The 15766-nt window shown below is 40.9% G+C and overlaps 1 protein-coding gene across 3 annotated transcripts in view; it reads right to left on the bottom strand.

Moving 5' to 3' along the window:
• Positions 1-15766, bottom strand: part of PTPN1 (protein tyrosine phosphatase non-receptor type 1) — a 63044-nt gene that overhangs the window by 23257 nt on the left and 24021 nt on the right. The gene's annotated exons all lie outside the window — the stretch shown is intronic.

Below are 15766 nucleotides of genomic sequence, written 5' to 3'. Positions count from 1 at the left end.
AGGATTTTGGAAGCTGGCCATCTTATTAGTAGTTGGCAGGTCTGAGAAAGCTCAATTACAAGCCGGCAGTGGAGAAAGCAAAGCACCAGTCCATTTCCACCACAGAATCCTGCAGAAACTCGGGAAATGCTGCTTCTGGATGGAAGGGTGGGACTCACTGCAGGGGACGGGGCTGGAGCTGTCTGAGAAGCAGCGGATCTCCCCACCGCCCCCCTTCCATGCTGCTGGGTGCTGCTGGGTGACTGTCACCCTGTACCACAGAACTCTGGAGAATCATTTTCTGCAGAACAGAAATCAGGAGACAGTGCTTTCTATGTGATCTGAGCAGACAAGAGCAAAGACCAGAAGATACTACCACCAGGGCTCACAACCAATAGCCCAGCTAAAGGGCTCATGGCCAGATCAGTGCTGATGAGACCCTTCCACCCTCTCAGAGCTCTCAATCTGCCTTGTGAGCTTCATCACGCACAGAAAACCACTGATTCTAAGATGTGAGAAGAATGCCTCTAGTATAAAAGAGATTTACAAGAAAAATGAAACAGGAAAAAAGTCCCTTGGAAGAAATAAACTACACAGAAGAGAAAGCTTTAAAAAATATATTGTTAATATACTCAGTGAGATAAAAAAAAAATTATATTGTATCTATGAATTAAGAACAAAATGTTAGGTAAAGGTAGAAGCAATCCTCCCAGAAAGTAAAGTACCCCCTATCCCCCAAAACCCACAATAGAAAATCAGGCAAAACAAAATACAAGGAAAGAAAACATTAAAAAAACAAAAATAGTTCAAGGAAATCTTCCAGACCCTCAAATGTTCAAATGATAAAAACAGACCTACGTTAAGGCACATTAATATGTGATTCCAGAATCTTTCAAAGAAAATATTCTGGGGGCACCTGGATGGCTCAGTCGGTTGAGCATCAGACTCTTGGTTTTGACTCAGGGCATGATCTCAGGGTAGTGAGATCAAGCCCTGCGTTGGACTCCGTGCTCCGCAGGGAGTGTGCTGGAGATTCTCTCTCTGCCCCCTCCCCATCACACACGCACATGCACTCTTTCTAAAATGAATAAATAAATCTTTCTATAAAAAAAAAAGAAAAGAAAATATTCTGTAAGTTCTTAGAAAGAAAAAATAGTTCATGTTCAAAGGATAAAGTCATCAGAATGGCTTCAGACTTTTCGAGAACGCTGAAAGCTAGACAGCAATGGAGCAATGTTTTTAGAATCTGAAGCAAGAGGATCTCTAGCCTAGAATTCTATACCCAGCCCAATTATGACCAAGTGAGAAGGGGCAGTAAGTTAACTAAATTAACATTGCAGAGAGGCAAAGCCTCAAACACTTGACCACACCCACGCTCCCATCCTCAGCAATCCACTGGAGCATATCTTCCACCCGAGGGAAGAAATAAACCAAGAAAGAGAAAAATGTAAGATATAGTAAGGTAAAAACAACAACAACAACAACAACAACAAAAAACCTGACACAAGAGCAAAGACAAAGGCAACTTCCCCTGAAACTGTGGAGGGAAGAGCTCCCAGGATGACAAGTATGTACCAGACCTGGAAGCAAGAGGGCCAGACTGGAGCAGTAGGCCTCAACAGATGGATGTATCAGTGACATGCCTTTGTGCACCATACCGACCATGACTGAACGAAACCACCAGAGGGAGATAAGGAAAAGACCTGAAATCCAAGAAACAGGGAATCCGGTCAAGAAAAACATAGGAAGTTTCAGGATGATAGCTATGTTTGTCAGGCCTATAGACCAAGCAACCCAGACAGAAGGACAATGGAGGTCTCCAGAATGAAAACTGAAACAAAGAAATTACCTGAAATTGCTCTGATACTCCAGCCACGACCCACATGTGGCTCCTGAGGGCACAGGTGGCCAGTCTGAAAAGAGGTGCTGTGTAAGTGTAGAAATGCATATCAGGTTGTGACAACAGTACTAAGAAACGAAATATTTTCAGTAGTATTTGTTGAAATAACATTTTGAACATACTGGGCTAAATAAACTACTATTGATCTCATCTGCTTCTTTTTCCCTTTTTCCTGTGGCCACTAGGAAAGGTGAAATCATACAGGCAGGGTGCACTGCATTCCTCCCGGCCAGTGCTGACTGACCTTGTGGAAAACTGCCCAAGAGGTTCCAAGAGGTATGGGAAGAATTAGCAACAGGCAGAAAGAAGCCTTTGCAGATGAAAGTATACAAGGCAACTATTAACTATGGGAAAACTTTAGAAAGGAAACTAGGGTACGACACCATCTGACGATGTGCATACGCAAACAATGTAAATGATGGATGTTGTTTTAACCGAAAGGTATTAACAGATTGGGAGAAGGGAAGGGGAAGCTAAGGGGAGGAAAAGCAACAAGGATGGCTGTTCAAGGAAATGAAATCCTCCACCTGCGTAAAGGTCTAAGTTAATGAATTAGAAAAGAAACATTCTCCTTAGAAATATGGAGATCTATGCAAGTGAGAATGAGCAGCTCAAAGAATTGAAAATGGCCGTGAGCCAAGAGGCTGTGGCAATGGGCTGAGGTATGGACAGCACAGCACCGGCTTGTACCTTCAGCCCATCGTGGTCCTCCTTCACTGCTCAAACCACGTGCAGATTCGACAGGAAGTTTTAAAAATTGCCACATTCTGCTAATTCTACTTACTTTAAAAAACTGCAAAATGGCAGGGAGGCCTTTTTGACTCACACTAGAGGTGGGCTAATAACTTAAAAGCATGTTTATAGATGATAAACCTATCTGAGATAAGCAAAATAATCCAGCATAACACACTCATCACGTCATCTGTGGAAGAGAGTAAGCTTTCAGGGAAATGCTATACAACACAGAAAAATCACTTGAAGGAATAAAAATCTAAGTCTTAAATCTGTTGTTCTATTTGACTGGAAGCACTTAGCAACAAATACGAATTCTGCCTTGGGAGGGGAAACAATCCGGTCAGTCCAGCTGGTGTGATTGAAGAGAAGGAAGAGATCTTCGATATGGTTAAACCACTGAACCAACAAATATTCGCTCTGAGGAAAGAAGGGCCAAAGTATCAGTAACTGTAGGCAACTGATTTTATTCAGCCAAAGGATTATATTAATATGTACTTTTTGTCACACACCCCCCCCAAAAGACAGAAAGGTAAAGAAAGTAAAACTTGGAGATGTCATTTACTAAAGATATTTAGAAAGTAAGAGGTATTCACATAATACTTTTTAAAAATTGATTTTAAAATTAAGGTAAACTCACAGAGTAAAATGCACTGATCTTACATGCAATAAGCTTTCCTAACCAACTTTAACCTACAAATATTTAAATATACCCATTTAAGTGTTTCTCTACGTTACACTGGGCTTGACGTGGGGTTTGATCTCATGACCCTGAGATCTTGACCCCAGAAGAAATCAAGAGTTGGATGCCTAACCGACTGAACCACCCAGGTGCCCCTATCCTGCCCCTACTCATTTAACGAGGTGACAGATTATCTCCCAGTGAATACTGAATACAAAGGGCTTACATACTTACAAAGCTCTGACAAAAGAATGAATTAGGGCCCAGGGTGAATTCATTTCTGTACACATTCAGGAAAGCTCATTATCCATTATTCAAATACCTCCCAAATCCAATTAGGCCAAGTAAAACTTGGGTGAAAAGCTGACCATTTTTTGAGATGTCTTTTTTTTTTTTTTTTTTTTAGAACACGCACAGGCATAAAAGCCAGTCCAGCCTTGCAGAAATATTTTCATGTTTATAGCAAGCACATCATTAAGTTAAGCATAGCAATTTTGGTTTTAACAGCCTTTTCTCTTCAGTCCCACAATGGGGTCAATGTCCCTTATTGGCTCCGTGGTAAATTGCATTAGTCATTTAAACTGTTCCACACATGACGAGGTAGCTAGCATGGCACCTGTCACAGCTGCGAGTCTGACAGAAGTGCCTGGGTCCTTGCCTCTCCATCCCTCCTAGCATAGGCCCAGGCCCAGGCCCAGAGGAGGACACAACCAGATTCTGTTGACGAATTCACAAATGGTCCCAAAGGCTCCCCCAAAACTCAAGAGTCTTTACCTCTATACCAAATGCTTTATTTCGTGGGATAGAAATGCTCCTGAAAGGGAGGGAGTGTGTTTAAGCAAAATGTCTGATCCGATCCTATTTTCTCAATTATCTGTTACAGAATGGAAGTTACTGGAATAATAATATCATTATGATTCTGCTTTGCAATTGGGACAGAGTCTCATGACAAGATAGTACCAAAATAGCTATTAATATATGGATTCAAAGCAGAAGGGGTTATTTTTTAATGGTTCTGACAGCGTCTGTTCTACAAGTCTAAAGAAAGAAAAAACTCCAGTGGTACTCTGCATTCGCCAGGACCGAGGTGAACTACAAAGTCCCTTCACACCTTTGACATCTACACTTCCCCCAGCCCCCATTCTACAAAGGGTGGCCTAATATGTTTGTTCGAGCTGTTACCTAGTACTTTATGGAGGTCCTCGCTTGCAGAAATGGACATAGCAAGCTAGATTGAAGGGAAGTGCTGAAGTACAGTAAAGGCCGTAATTTAAAATGCAATAAGCGAGCATACAGGGGTGTACATTTCCTGGAACTCTTGGGGCAGTTGCCAGCTGAACAGGGAGATATATATAGAAGTGGGGGGAGGGAGAGCTAGCCTAAAATTTTAAAAACCAAATCCTCAAAGTAAGGTGTAGACCAAATTTTGTTAGTTATAAATCTCATTTTAAAGGTGAACATTAAGTTTCTGTACAATAAAATATAGTATTTCTGTATACACTCTAAAAAATAGAAAATTATCCAAGTCAGAGGTTAAATGCCTTCCAAACTGAAAGCAATACTGTGTCCTTTATATATGGAAATTAGTGGAACAATATCATTTACTTTAAAAGCCTTAGGAAAATATTTTTATTTTACTCCTACCTTTATATGATCGACTTGCAAGAAATCATATACTCAATACTGTTAAACTTTAAGATAAACTACAATGTTGAGATAATAAAGAGCGAGCTCAAAATTTAGCTAACCAACACCAAGTCTGTTTGGGTTTAAGTTTTAAAATGACCGTATACTGAATTTAAAAAAAAAGATGCTAAAAAGTAAACCAAGCACCTAAGAATCTTCTGTGGTAGCTGAAAGAGAGACAGGGAAAGGAGGGAAAACTGGTCAGCATTTAAAAGGCTGCCAGATGTACAATCATCTTCCCTGCCAGAGTCTGAAAAAGTGCTGAGTCTTTTTGTACACTGGTCCTGGGCGAGGTTAAGATAAGGGAGTTACAAATCACTAACAGAACAAGTATGCCCATGTGGGAAATGACATGGAAAAAAGCATAATCAAATTGCTTTACATATTCCTCACAAGTAAGGGGAGGCGGGCTGGGGGGGTATGGAATGCCCTTCACAACGTCGGCAAGGGCAACATCTGGTGGAGACGGTGGAGGCGATTCCATGCTCTGATGTACGCCCTCCTCTCGGAACACAGAAAACAATGGTCCATTAAATATAGAGAAAAGCACAAAGGCATAGCTCAGCTCAAAACCAGAATGAGAATGAATGCAAAGGAAACAAAAGCCCTCCCACTCAAAATGGCCTGTAAACACAGTACCCAAAACACAGCAGATGACTAGTTCTGAAAAAGATAACCAACGGATCGTCTAGGAAATAAGTCTATTCCACATGAAATGTATTATACACCCTGTCAGGCACTTTCAAGATAAATATATTCAAGATCACGGATAAACGAAGGAAACCTTTTTTAAAAAGATGTTATGAATAAAAACAGGGAGAAATGAAACCAGAATAAGTAGACAGGAAAGAACAAATGAGAAATCTTGGAAATTTAAAAACAAAAACAAGACACAAAACCTCAACAGAGAGGATAAATGCTAGATTGAACATAAAGGAGGAGTAAATTGAAAGTTAGGAGGGAGGAACAGAGCTTGAGAAGTAGGACACGGAGGAGAGAGGCCACAACACACACCCAAACAGTCAGTACCCAGACACATCAGGATAAGGGTTAAGCTGCAAAATATTAAGGATAAAAATCTTCAAAACAATTTATAGTATCTTTCAGAAGCTTAATAGAGCTTTAACATTATCACTCAATTTTTAACAACCCTAAGGTTACACAGCCATTTAAAGTAAAGAACTCTTAAAAATATAGAAAGGGACCACTGTCATTGATAACCCCAAATCATTTACAAGAACAAAGCCACTTTATGTATTTGTAGTTAATAGCTATTTTTGATTCCCTAAGGTCTTATGCAGTTTCAGAACTGAAAAATTATGTTCCAGCTGCAATAATAGGACTTATTTAGAAATGGAGGATCTGACCTTTAAGAAAACTTTGTGATTGGTGAAAGCATATCAATACGGTCTTCTAACTCCTAAAAAACTTTGATGCAGATAAAATTAATTTGGACACAGCATTCTGAGTTCACTAGAGTAAGCTACTACAATCTTAAATTATTTGTAGGCTAAGTAGAACGATTAACAAAGAGGTATGAAAACTGCTTTTTCAAGTGTCGCTGATTCTAAACCTTATTTTTACAGTCCTTAGTAGTGTATGTTTTTTCTAAAAAATCACTTATGTTTTCTGTTAAATGTCACGACTTTCACCTTGGGCAGAAATCAATAGGCAGAAAATGAATCAGACTTACAGTAATTGATGTCAATAAAGCACACTGGAACCAGTGTCTTTTTAAATGCTGAGAATCACAAAGCCATTCCTGTAAGAGCACAGTCTCAAAAGCGGAATCCACTTTCGCTTCTGTTTTGTTTATCTTCTGCTTTCCATAAGGACAGTTTAGGTACTTCAGGCCCCGGGGTGCTGGCACTTGGCCCGAGGACAGTGGTGCAGCTGACTAAGGACACAAGTAGTCGGGGGGCATGAGAGTGCAAGGCTTACACCTTCCCTTGGAGGGAAAGGGACTGCCAACCACCAGCTTCCTCCCTCCACAGTTAATTCCCCTCAGCCCGGAGGTCACAGGGAGGGACCTTACGAACCCACACGATATTCCCACACCCACACCGATGGTCCCTCTGAAATTCCTGAGAGCCATGCTTATAAAACGGATATGGTACTTCTGTGGATAATTTAGGAGGGTAAATGGGAGGAAGACACAATGTCCAAATGAAAGTAGCTTTGGTTAAGAATTTCTTAAACACTGAGAGAACAGTACAAGATCCTGGTGCCTTAACCAAGGCTTTTTTTGCATTATTATCATCGAACAAATAAATTTTCTAAATACTTTCTAAGTGTAACATGGTTTTCTATACACCACTTAGGGGATCAGGGATGAAGAAGGAAGACATTATCAATGCCCCCAAAGCATTATGAAGTGATTAGTTCTTCAGTGAGGCCACAAAAATAAAGTGATAATTTAGGGGAGAGAGGAAGCAGGTGACCAAGCTCTTCAACATAGCTTTCCAAAGAACTCCGTATAGGGATTAAGGAAGCGGGGCTTAGATGCAATATACGAGCCCCTTCAACTGAGCACTGACCACGTGGCAGGCACTAAGGATAGGAGCATGAGAGGCAGAAGTCCTGCCATCACCGAACTTCGCCAAGTTCGTCGTCCACTGGGGACGATGGCCAGATAAACCGGATGCGACCTTCCGAGCTAGGTGCGGTCACATGTAACTCCTATGAACACATCCACAACCATCCCTCTGGGTTACACAGCATTAACAATAAAACAGATTAAGGCCCACAAGCAAGGGGACATTCTACCTATGCCCCCGGGACCCCACCATCCGGGTCTGCTCACTCTTGGAAAGGCAGAGTGAGTGGTTCAAAACCCCCAACTTCTACGGGGCCTCTTGATACTGTCTCCATAGTTCTGCCTTTTCCAGAAATGTCATGTAGTTGGAATGATATCATATGTAGCCTCTGTCCACGTTTTTCTATTAGGTTGTCTTTTTCTTAATAATATGCAGTGCTCCTTATGTACTCTGGGTACAATGTCCCTTGGTGGTCATATATACTGCAAATAACTTCCTCTGCATCAGTTGGTTTTTGCTGTGTAACAAACCACCCCAAAACACAGGGCTTACAACAACGGCTTATCTGCTGGAAACCACCTTTCCAATTTATTTGTTGTACATTTAAAAACTTTTATGGGGCGCCTGGGTGGCTCAGTTGGTTAAGCAACTGCTTTCGGCCCAGGTCATGATCCTGGAGTCCCGGGATCGAGTCCCACATCAGGCTCCCTGCTCGGCGGGGAGTCTGCTTCTCCCTCTGACCCTCTTCCCTCTCGTGCTCTCTATCTCTCATTCTCTCTCTCTCAAATAAATAAATAAAATCTAAAAAAAAAAAAAAACCAAAAAACTTTTATGTATGGGAAACTAAATCTTAAGTGTGGGAGGATGATCATGAAACTGTCAATGCGGTAACAGTGGAGCGGCTACTGCCAGCTGACAGGGTGATGAGTGGTTCTGTATTTTCTATCGCTTTCCAGTATTTCCTACAGGGAACATGCATTGCCTGTGTAATTAAAAGTTTAAAAGTAGTTTTTAAATTTGTATGCATTCCAAACTATTGACCTTTTCCTGTGCAATTTCCTCTACTGCTCCTAGCAGTAGAGTCTTTCTTCCTCAATATGGTAATACCACTTTTTTAAAAAAAACATTTACTCTTAATCTATCTGGAGTTTATTTTCCTGCTACAATTTTCAACTATGCCCATCATTGGCCATTAAGCCTCACACCGTGCTTCTGGTTCAATCAGTTTACCAGTCCCACCACACTCAGTGCAATCTTTGTGCTTGTGTATTACAGCAGCTCAAACTGTGTATTACAGGCAGCTCCTCCTCCCTCTCCCTAAGTTGAAATAGTAACAAAATGCAGCTGCATCTGATAATTCTGATTTCAGAATGAACAAATCACTATTTTTCAGAGATAGATGAACCTTTACAATTAGGTAGAGTTGTTTTTTAAGAAGATGATGCAGCCCAGACTCATTTTTTGCAACTATTTAGCAAATTTTAAAAATCAACAGGAACACAAGAGATTAAATATGGGGAATTTTAAAAACCCACAATAGTAGTTCTGTAGTTAAAATGAATACTGTTACTTTATTCTTCTGTAAGGAAAGAAGGGGCAGGATGGGATGGCTCCAACACATAAATCTCCGTATTTTTCTAGTATGTATTACTATGCATATAAACTTGTAGCAAAATAAAATAACTAAAAACATTAAATTATTTCTAGTCACCATGTTCATAAGCAGTTCTGTTTAAAAAAAAAAAAAGGTAAAGCATTGTTCACCATGTCAACTCCCTGACTTCTAACTTTGGGCAAAGCAAATTTTACTTTATTATTAAGTCTATTTAATTAAAAAGCAACTTTTAGATAATATTCAGGTAGCAGTTTCTCAACAAATTAAATTAGTACATTTCCCACCTTGTCAACATATTTAGTGAGATGAGATTTTTTGGAGGTTCTCTCCCTTCCTACTCTCCACTCATAAGCCCTGGGCTTTTGGTCTTCTGCCTTCTTTGAGCTGAATACATGAAAAGCACATTCTCTACACAATGGAAAGAGGCAGTAAACCTTTGCTAATAACATACGATCAATTTTTAGAAGCTTTTTAAGGCTAGTACATGCCAAATCCTTCCTCAAGAGACTCTGCTCAATGTCTCAATGCCACACTAAAACTAAAGAGGAACCAAAATCCATATACATAGTGCTATACACAAACTGGAGTCACTATTGTTACATAAATAACTGAAGCTACTGGAGATGTAATATCCTTTAAAGATATTACAATTAGCTAGATATTCTTCCTCCCAAGGCTCACTAAATGACTAGGAGGAAAATTAATCCCAAGGGCCAAATGGATCAAACATTTTACAAAAATCAGGATAAAGAACTTTAGAAGCACTAAATCCAAGGACTTTTTTTTTTTTTTAAGATTTTATTTATTTGAGAGAGAGACACAGTGAGAGGGAGTGAGCACGAGCGGGGTGAGGGGCAGAGGGAGAAGCAGACTCCATGTCGAGCAGGGAGCCCGACGCGGGACTCGATCCCAGGAGCATGGGATCATGACCTGAGCCGAAGGCAGCCGCTTAACCGACTGAGCCACCCAGCTGCCCAATCCAGGGACATTTTTATGTAACAGCAATACATAAACTAAAAAAAAAAAAAAAAATCACTAAGCAGAATGTTTGTTTTCCTACTGTGCTGAAAAGCAATCTTCACAAGAATATTCAGGGCGAACAGTATAAAATTTCCCTAAGATATTCATTAGAAGACAGGATAGTTAAAAAGCCAGAACTGTAAAGTTCTTTAAAGGTTTTGCCACCCAAATATATTCCTTAAAGCAAACTCTTCCACAAGATGCCAAAAGTCGAGTTTTGACAATGACCTTCAGAATCAAAACCACCATATATCATTGTACTTGGAGCCAATTTTTGCTCTTGCATTTCAAGTTGTGCCAAGTGTCGATGAGGCAGGTAGTTAGGTCGTGGTCCCCGTCCTCAGTGAGTTCCCATTTAGCGGGGGAAGACCACCTGTGGCCACAAACAAATACTGCAGGAAGTACTGAACACAGGGGAAATCTGTTCCGCTGAAAAACGGGAAAGGCACCAAGGTTAGCTAGTACAGGTGGGAAGAGTAAACTTGGGAGTACCTAACTGCAAAGCAGACACTTCTGTTACAGAGGAAAGAGATCTTCCTGGCCCCGCTGACCAGCTGCTTCTCCTTGCAGACTTTGACTGGCGTCAACTGGAGGAAATAAATCAGACAGCTATGTCCAAGCTGTTTGCCCAGCCTGTCCCGGCACTGCTGCTTGAAAGGAAACCTTGGCACAGAGGCATGGGGTACAGAAGGGATGGCCATTCTTCCTCCAGGCAACCTGGGAAGCCTGCTGCTTGGGCCACTGACTAAGCCCCTGTCATCACAGCAAGGTCAGAAAGGTCAGAAAGAAGAGTGGGCCCGCACCCCACTACAGTGGCCTGTGCCTCATGTCAGTGTGCCCAGACTCCTAGGGATGCCCAGGGCACGAAGAACACTTCCTAAACTTCCTACCTCCATTCAACAGGGCTGGACAGGTTTTCTGGAAGAGATGAGAGATTAGTCTCCCCTGCTCAAGAGCAGACACTCACCAGGTCTAGCTTGTTAGGCAGCGCAACCCAATTCCTGCAGTAGGGCCCTCAGTAAGGATTTACTAGAGGAGTGTGCTAAACAGGTCAGAAAGAAGTAAGGGAGAGCTATGAATCTGGAATTAAGAGGATGACAATGGATACAAAATGACTGCAATAACAAAGTACTGATGACCCAACTAACTTTGAGAATTCTGTTCTCTCTGACCTCCTCAATACAAGGCTCATGGGTGATTTTCCAGTAATGAGTAATTTCCTGGCTAGGATACCCAGGGAATGGCTGGGTGTGAGAGAAACATTTCTTGGAAGGATGTGCCTCTTCCCCCCACCCCCACCCCTTCCCCTGCAGGCAGAGCCATTTTCTGCTGTGATACATTCCTGGAGAAGGTAAGGTAACATTCCATCCCAATGTACACCCTCCCTACAAATCTGGGATGGAGCAGGCCAATGGCTGGGATAGCAGGAAGGATCTTACATGGAGCTGCCAAGCCAGGCGGAGGAGGGACTCAGTTTAGTACAAAGCACTCCCAAATTATGACATACTGGGACTCTCTGCAAACAATATTCAGGCAGGAATGGCAAGCACGGTCTTGCTAGCTCCTTGTGCCCAGCAGGGCTTGCCATGATGATCAGCTCCCGAGAAGCTGGACTCTGACTGTACTTCCAGGCTGATGGGCACCTCAGTCCGGACCCTGGAGGCTATCATCTCCTTTCCTTGATCTTTCACCTTCCTCTCCAAGGCCAAAGTAGAAGTGCTTCTGGCTTCCCCGATCCCAGAGTATTCAAGTTTTTTCTTCTTTGAAATAAGTATTTGTTATGGCGCTAGGATTTACTTCAAAACAAATCAGAGCTAGGAGGGGTTCATGGGGTAGGGTGTGGGGAGTTCAGATGAAAGGAGATGGGCTCTAAGTTTATAATTTTGAAACTAGGTGACAGATATATAAGGGCTCATTATACTAATCTAATTCTATATGTTTGAAAGTTTTCTGGAAGGAGATTCTAAAAGCTCAGTTTTTCAAAGTAAGGGGACGATATAATGAGATGTCGGTTTTTGAGCGATTACTCTGGTTTTAGGATTGGGAAGGTGGCAGCAGCAATGGCAGTTTTCCCTTCCTCCCAAGTTCCTCCACATAAGGAAACAGAGCAACATTTCTGTTGCTGACTCAGGATAGAAAGGATAGAAAACTGACTCAGACAACAACTAAAACAAAACCAGGGACAAGGCACCTGTATGATCCTGAAAGTATAAGGACTTGGGGACAAGCCACTCACTGAGACCCACGTGGCATCAGCATTTGTGTGGGAGGAAGGTGAATCAAGACCACAGGTGATTCTGACAACTCTGAGATCGGAAGAACCCCCCCAATCAGCAGCAGGTGCTCACTGCCAAGTGAGATGGCCAATCTGTGTTCTAAGCCGAACCGCAGATTCTGCAGGCTCCAGATCACGGGCAAGGCCAGGCTCTTCCGCCACCCAACGTGCTGGGGCATTCCGGGCCCTATAAAATCTCAACAACTGAGCAAAGAAAGGCCCTCCTAGGACAAAGCCCTGCACTGAGGAGAAACTTCTAGGAGCAGAACAAATTGAGCAAACACGGGCAATAGGGGGCTAAGGAGAGGGGAGGCTGCAATGAAGTTAGTCTGATGGCAGAAACAGGGGAAGCCCATCTTAGAAAGTACAAGGTCATTTTAAAATAACTTCACAAACACATCTGAAGAGGGAGCCGGAGAGCACTAAGCTAGACTATCTATCTGACCCACCCCTTCTTCCTAAAACTACAAGGAAACTGTCCACTTAAAAATGATGCGAAGACAAGGAGCAGTTGAGTTCCACACAGCATTATTCTATGAAAGACAGTAAGGGACACAGCAGTATCTCTACAGGAAATAAAAGCCAGATAGAAAGATGACCACGACAGATGAAAACTCATCTGACTAGCAACCAGAAATTAAGAAAATGGCAGAAGCTATGGAAGAACAATATAGACAAGAATGAGACATCAAGAATCAAGGTCACTGGAAAAAAAGAATGATCTGAAAAGAGAAGTAAAAGAAATAAGGAAAGAACTAAAAATAAAAGGAAAATATATTTTCAGAAATGAAGACAAAACGAGGATCATGAGTGCAAATAAACATGTTAATGCCTTTTAGAAGCAAAATAAGGGGGAGTTAAAAAATTTTTTAAAGAAATAAACAGAAATAGGTTCCTTGTACTATCAATTGTAATTTTTTGAAATCCTATTAATCCTATTTAATTTTTTTTTAATTAAAAAGACTTCTTTAGAGGGTACACGTGGGAGAGGGAGAGAGAATCTCAAGCAGACTCTGTGTGGCTCGAGGCAGGGCTCGATCTCACAACCTTGAGATTATGACCTGAGCCAAAACCAAGAGTCAAACACTTAACCGACTACACTGCCCAGGTGCCCCAGAGTTAAATTTTAAAATTTTTGAGAGAAAGTGAAAGAAACAGATGACAGGCAAAGAAGATCAAACACAGACATAACAGGCTGAGTCCCTGAAAAAGGAAACCAAAGCAATGTAAGAAAAGAAATACTGAAAACTCTTAAATCAAGACATTACTAAGGTTAAAAAAAAAAAAAAAAGAAAAGGTCTGAAACTCTTCACTGAAAGATACATTGATTTTTGGAGGAGAATGACTGAAAATGGCAACCACAGCATGGTTTAATAAATGATCAGACTTTGAAATAAAAGGATAAAAAAATCCTTTGAGAATCTAGCAAAAAGACCCAGTAACTTTTAAGGGAAACATAATTAGGATGTCAAACATCCACAGCAATGCTTTGTACCAGAAGATAATGGAGTAACGTATTTAAATTACTTAAGGGAAAAAAAAATGTGATCCAAAGATTTTTATATTCAGGCAAATTGGCCTTCAAATTTAAAGGCTGTTAAGAACATGCACCATCAATTCAAAGAATATTGTTCCATAATCTTTCCTGAGAAATCTGGTAGAGAGTGAGCATCAGGCAACCAAAATGACAAGGGAGATTCTGGGAAGAATGGGAAGTCAGCTTTAGTATTTACTAGTAGATTTAAGACACAAGGATGGTGGTAAGGAGACCATGCACTGTGTAATAATGTAGAGTACAACTATCAAAAGGGAGTATGGGAGGCAGAACGGAGGAAAGAGTTTTTAATCTTGCTGATGGGTTCTATGGATATCTATGACTGAGAATCTTCAAGTATCAACTGAGAGTAGCTCAAATAAGATCCTGGGGAAGAAGGAAGGGAACAGGAATAAATGGCTACTAGGTAACGTCAGTGCGGCTCAAAGAAGGCCATCACAGTAACAGCCAAACATGGAGGGCAATAAGGGAACACGATAAAGCAGAAGGAATCATTAGAAAATATAAACATTCTTAAACACCAAAAGACTTAACCATCTATAAAGTTCCTTCTCAAAAATTATAAAAATAACGTGGCCAGAGCAGAGAATACAAAGATGTAACAAAAATCTTAATCAAGGTTAACAGTCTAGTCAGTGTCCACTCCTCCAAACTTTTCTCCAAACACATGCAAACATAAATCATGAACGCTTACTGCTTGCTTTTACACAAACAGGCTCACACTATACATGTTATCCTATAATATAATCTCGTAATCCAGCCATCTAACCTGCCTTCATTTAGTTTTTAAACTGGATTTTCTAAGTATTCAATCACATTAGCAAATACACTAAATCTGCCTCTCCCAATACTTTCACAATAATTTAATTTTCTTATCTTATTACTTTACCTAGAACCTCCAAAATAATGTTCAATGAAAGCTGGATTAAGTTAAAATAACTTCAGCATTTTACAAGTTAGGTTTGAGATATAAGTTCGCCTATTTAAGTAGCTTCTTTCTATTCCTATGTTTTACATTTTACTTTATAGTTACATTTTAATTGTTAAGAGCTGCTAAGTAAGGCCACTTAGAATTGAACAGTTATTTTTTTATCAGGGAGAGTCTAACCTCCACAGATGCTATTCTGGACAGAAAGAGCTCCCTGCCTTCTCTCACTGTCCAAACTCTAACCTCACAATCATACCTAACTAGTTTTTCTCTTTGGGCCTTTTCCATTTGCTTGGATAAAGTCCCTTGACAGTTATCTCCTGCTTTTAATTTTTCTCCAGCCGACTATCTGCTCGATGTGCTTTGGAGCTATCTCATGCAACTGGACAGCAGCATCAACCACCCTGGCTTCTCTCCTGCTCTCTTCATGATTTCTGAACTCAGTCACTCTAAAACAACTTCCTTTTCACACATCTACTGTTTCTTTCCTTTTTATGTGCCCAAATTGAAAACTTCTCATTTAGAAAATCCAAGCAAGACTGAAAAACCAGATCACATATGAAAACCGTATGACCACTGAAAATCAACTGCCCACGTGTGTAACAACCAGGGTGGTGCATATCTTCTTGGTTATCTGTCCCACAGAGTGGTAGTCATGGAATAGTCAGATGATCTGTTATCACCTGAGAATATTCATTCAAGAGTAAGAGCAAAGATCTCAAAGCCTCCTTTGTTACTGGTACTTCCCCTGTATGTTTACTCTTCTACTTACTCTGCTTTTTTTTAAATTACAGGCAACTTGACATTTTTATCACTGTCAGGCCTTTTTCAGACATTGTTAATACTTCAGTCCATTC

This window comes from Eumetopias jubatus, unplaced genomic scaffold (assembly GCF_037043125.1).
Source record: "Eumetopias jubatus isolate StellerSeaLion01/CBP00866 unplaced genomic scaffold, mEumJub1_p1.0 scaffold_9, whole genome shotgun sequence".
Classification (NCBI taxonomy): Eukaryota; Metazoa; Chordata; class Mammalia; order Carnivora; family Otariidae; genus Eumetopias; species Eumetopias jubatus.
This window is presented reverse-complemented; position numbering and strand designations above follow the sequence as displayed.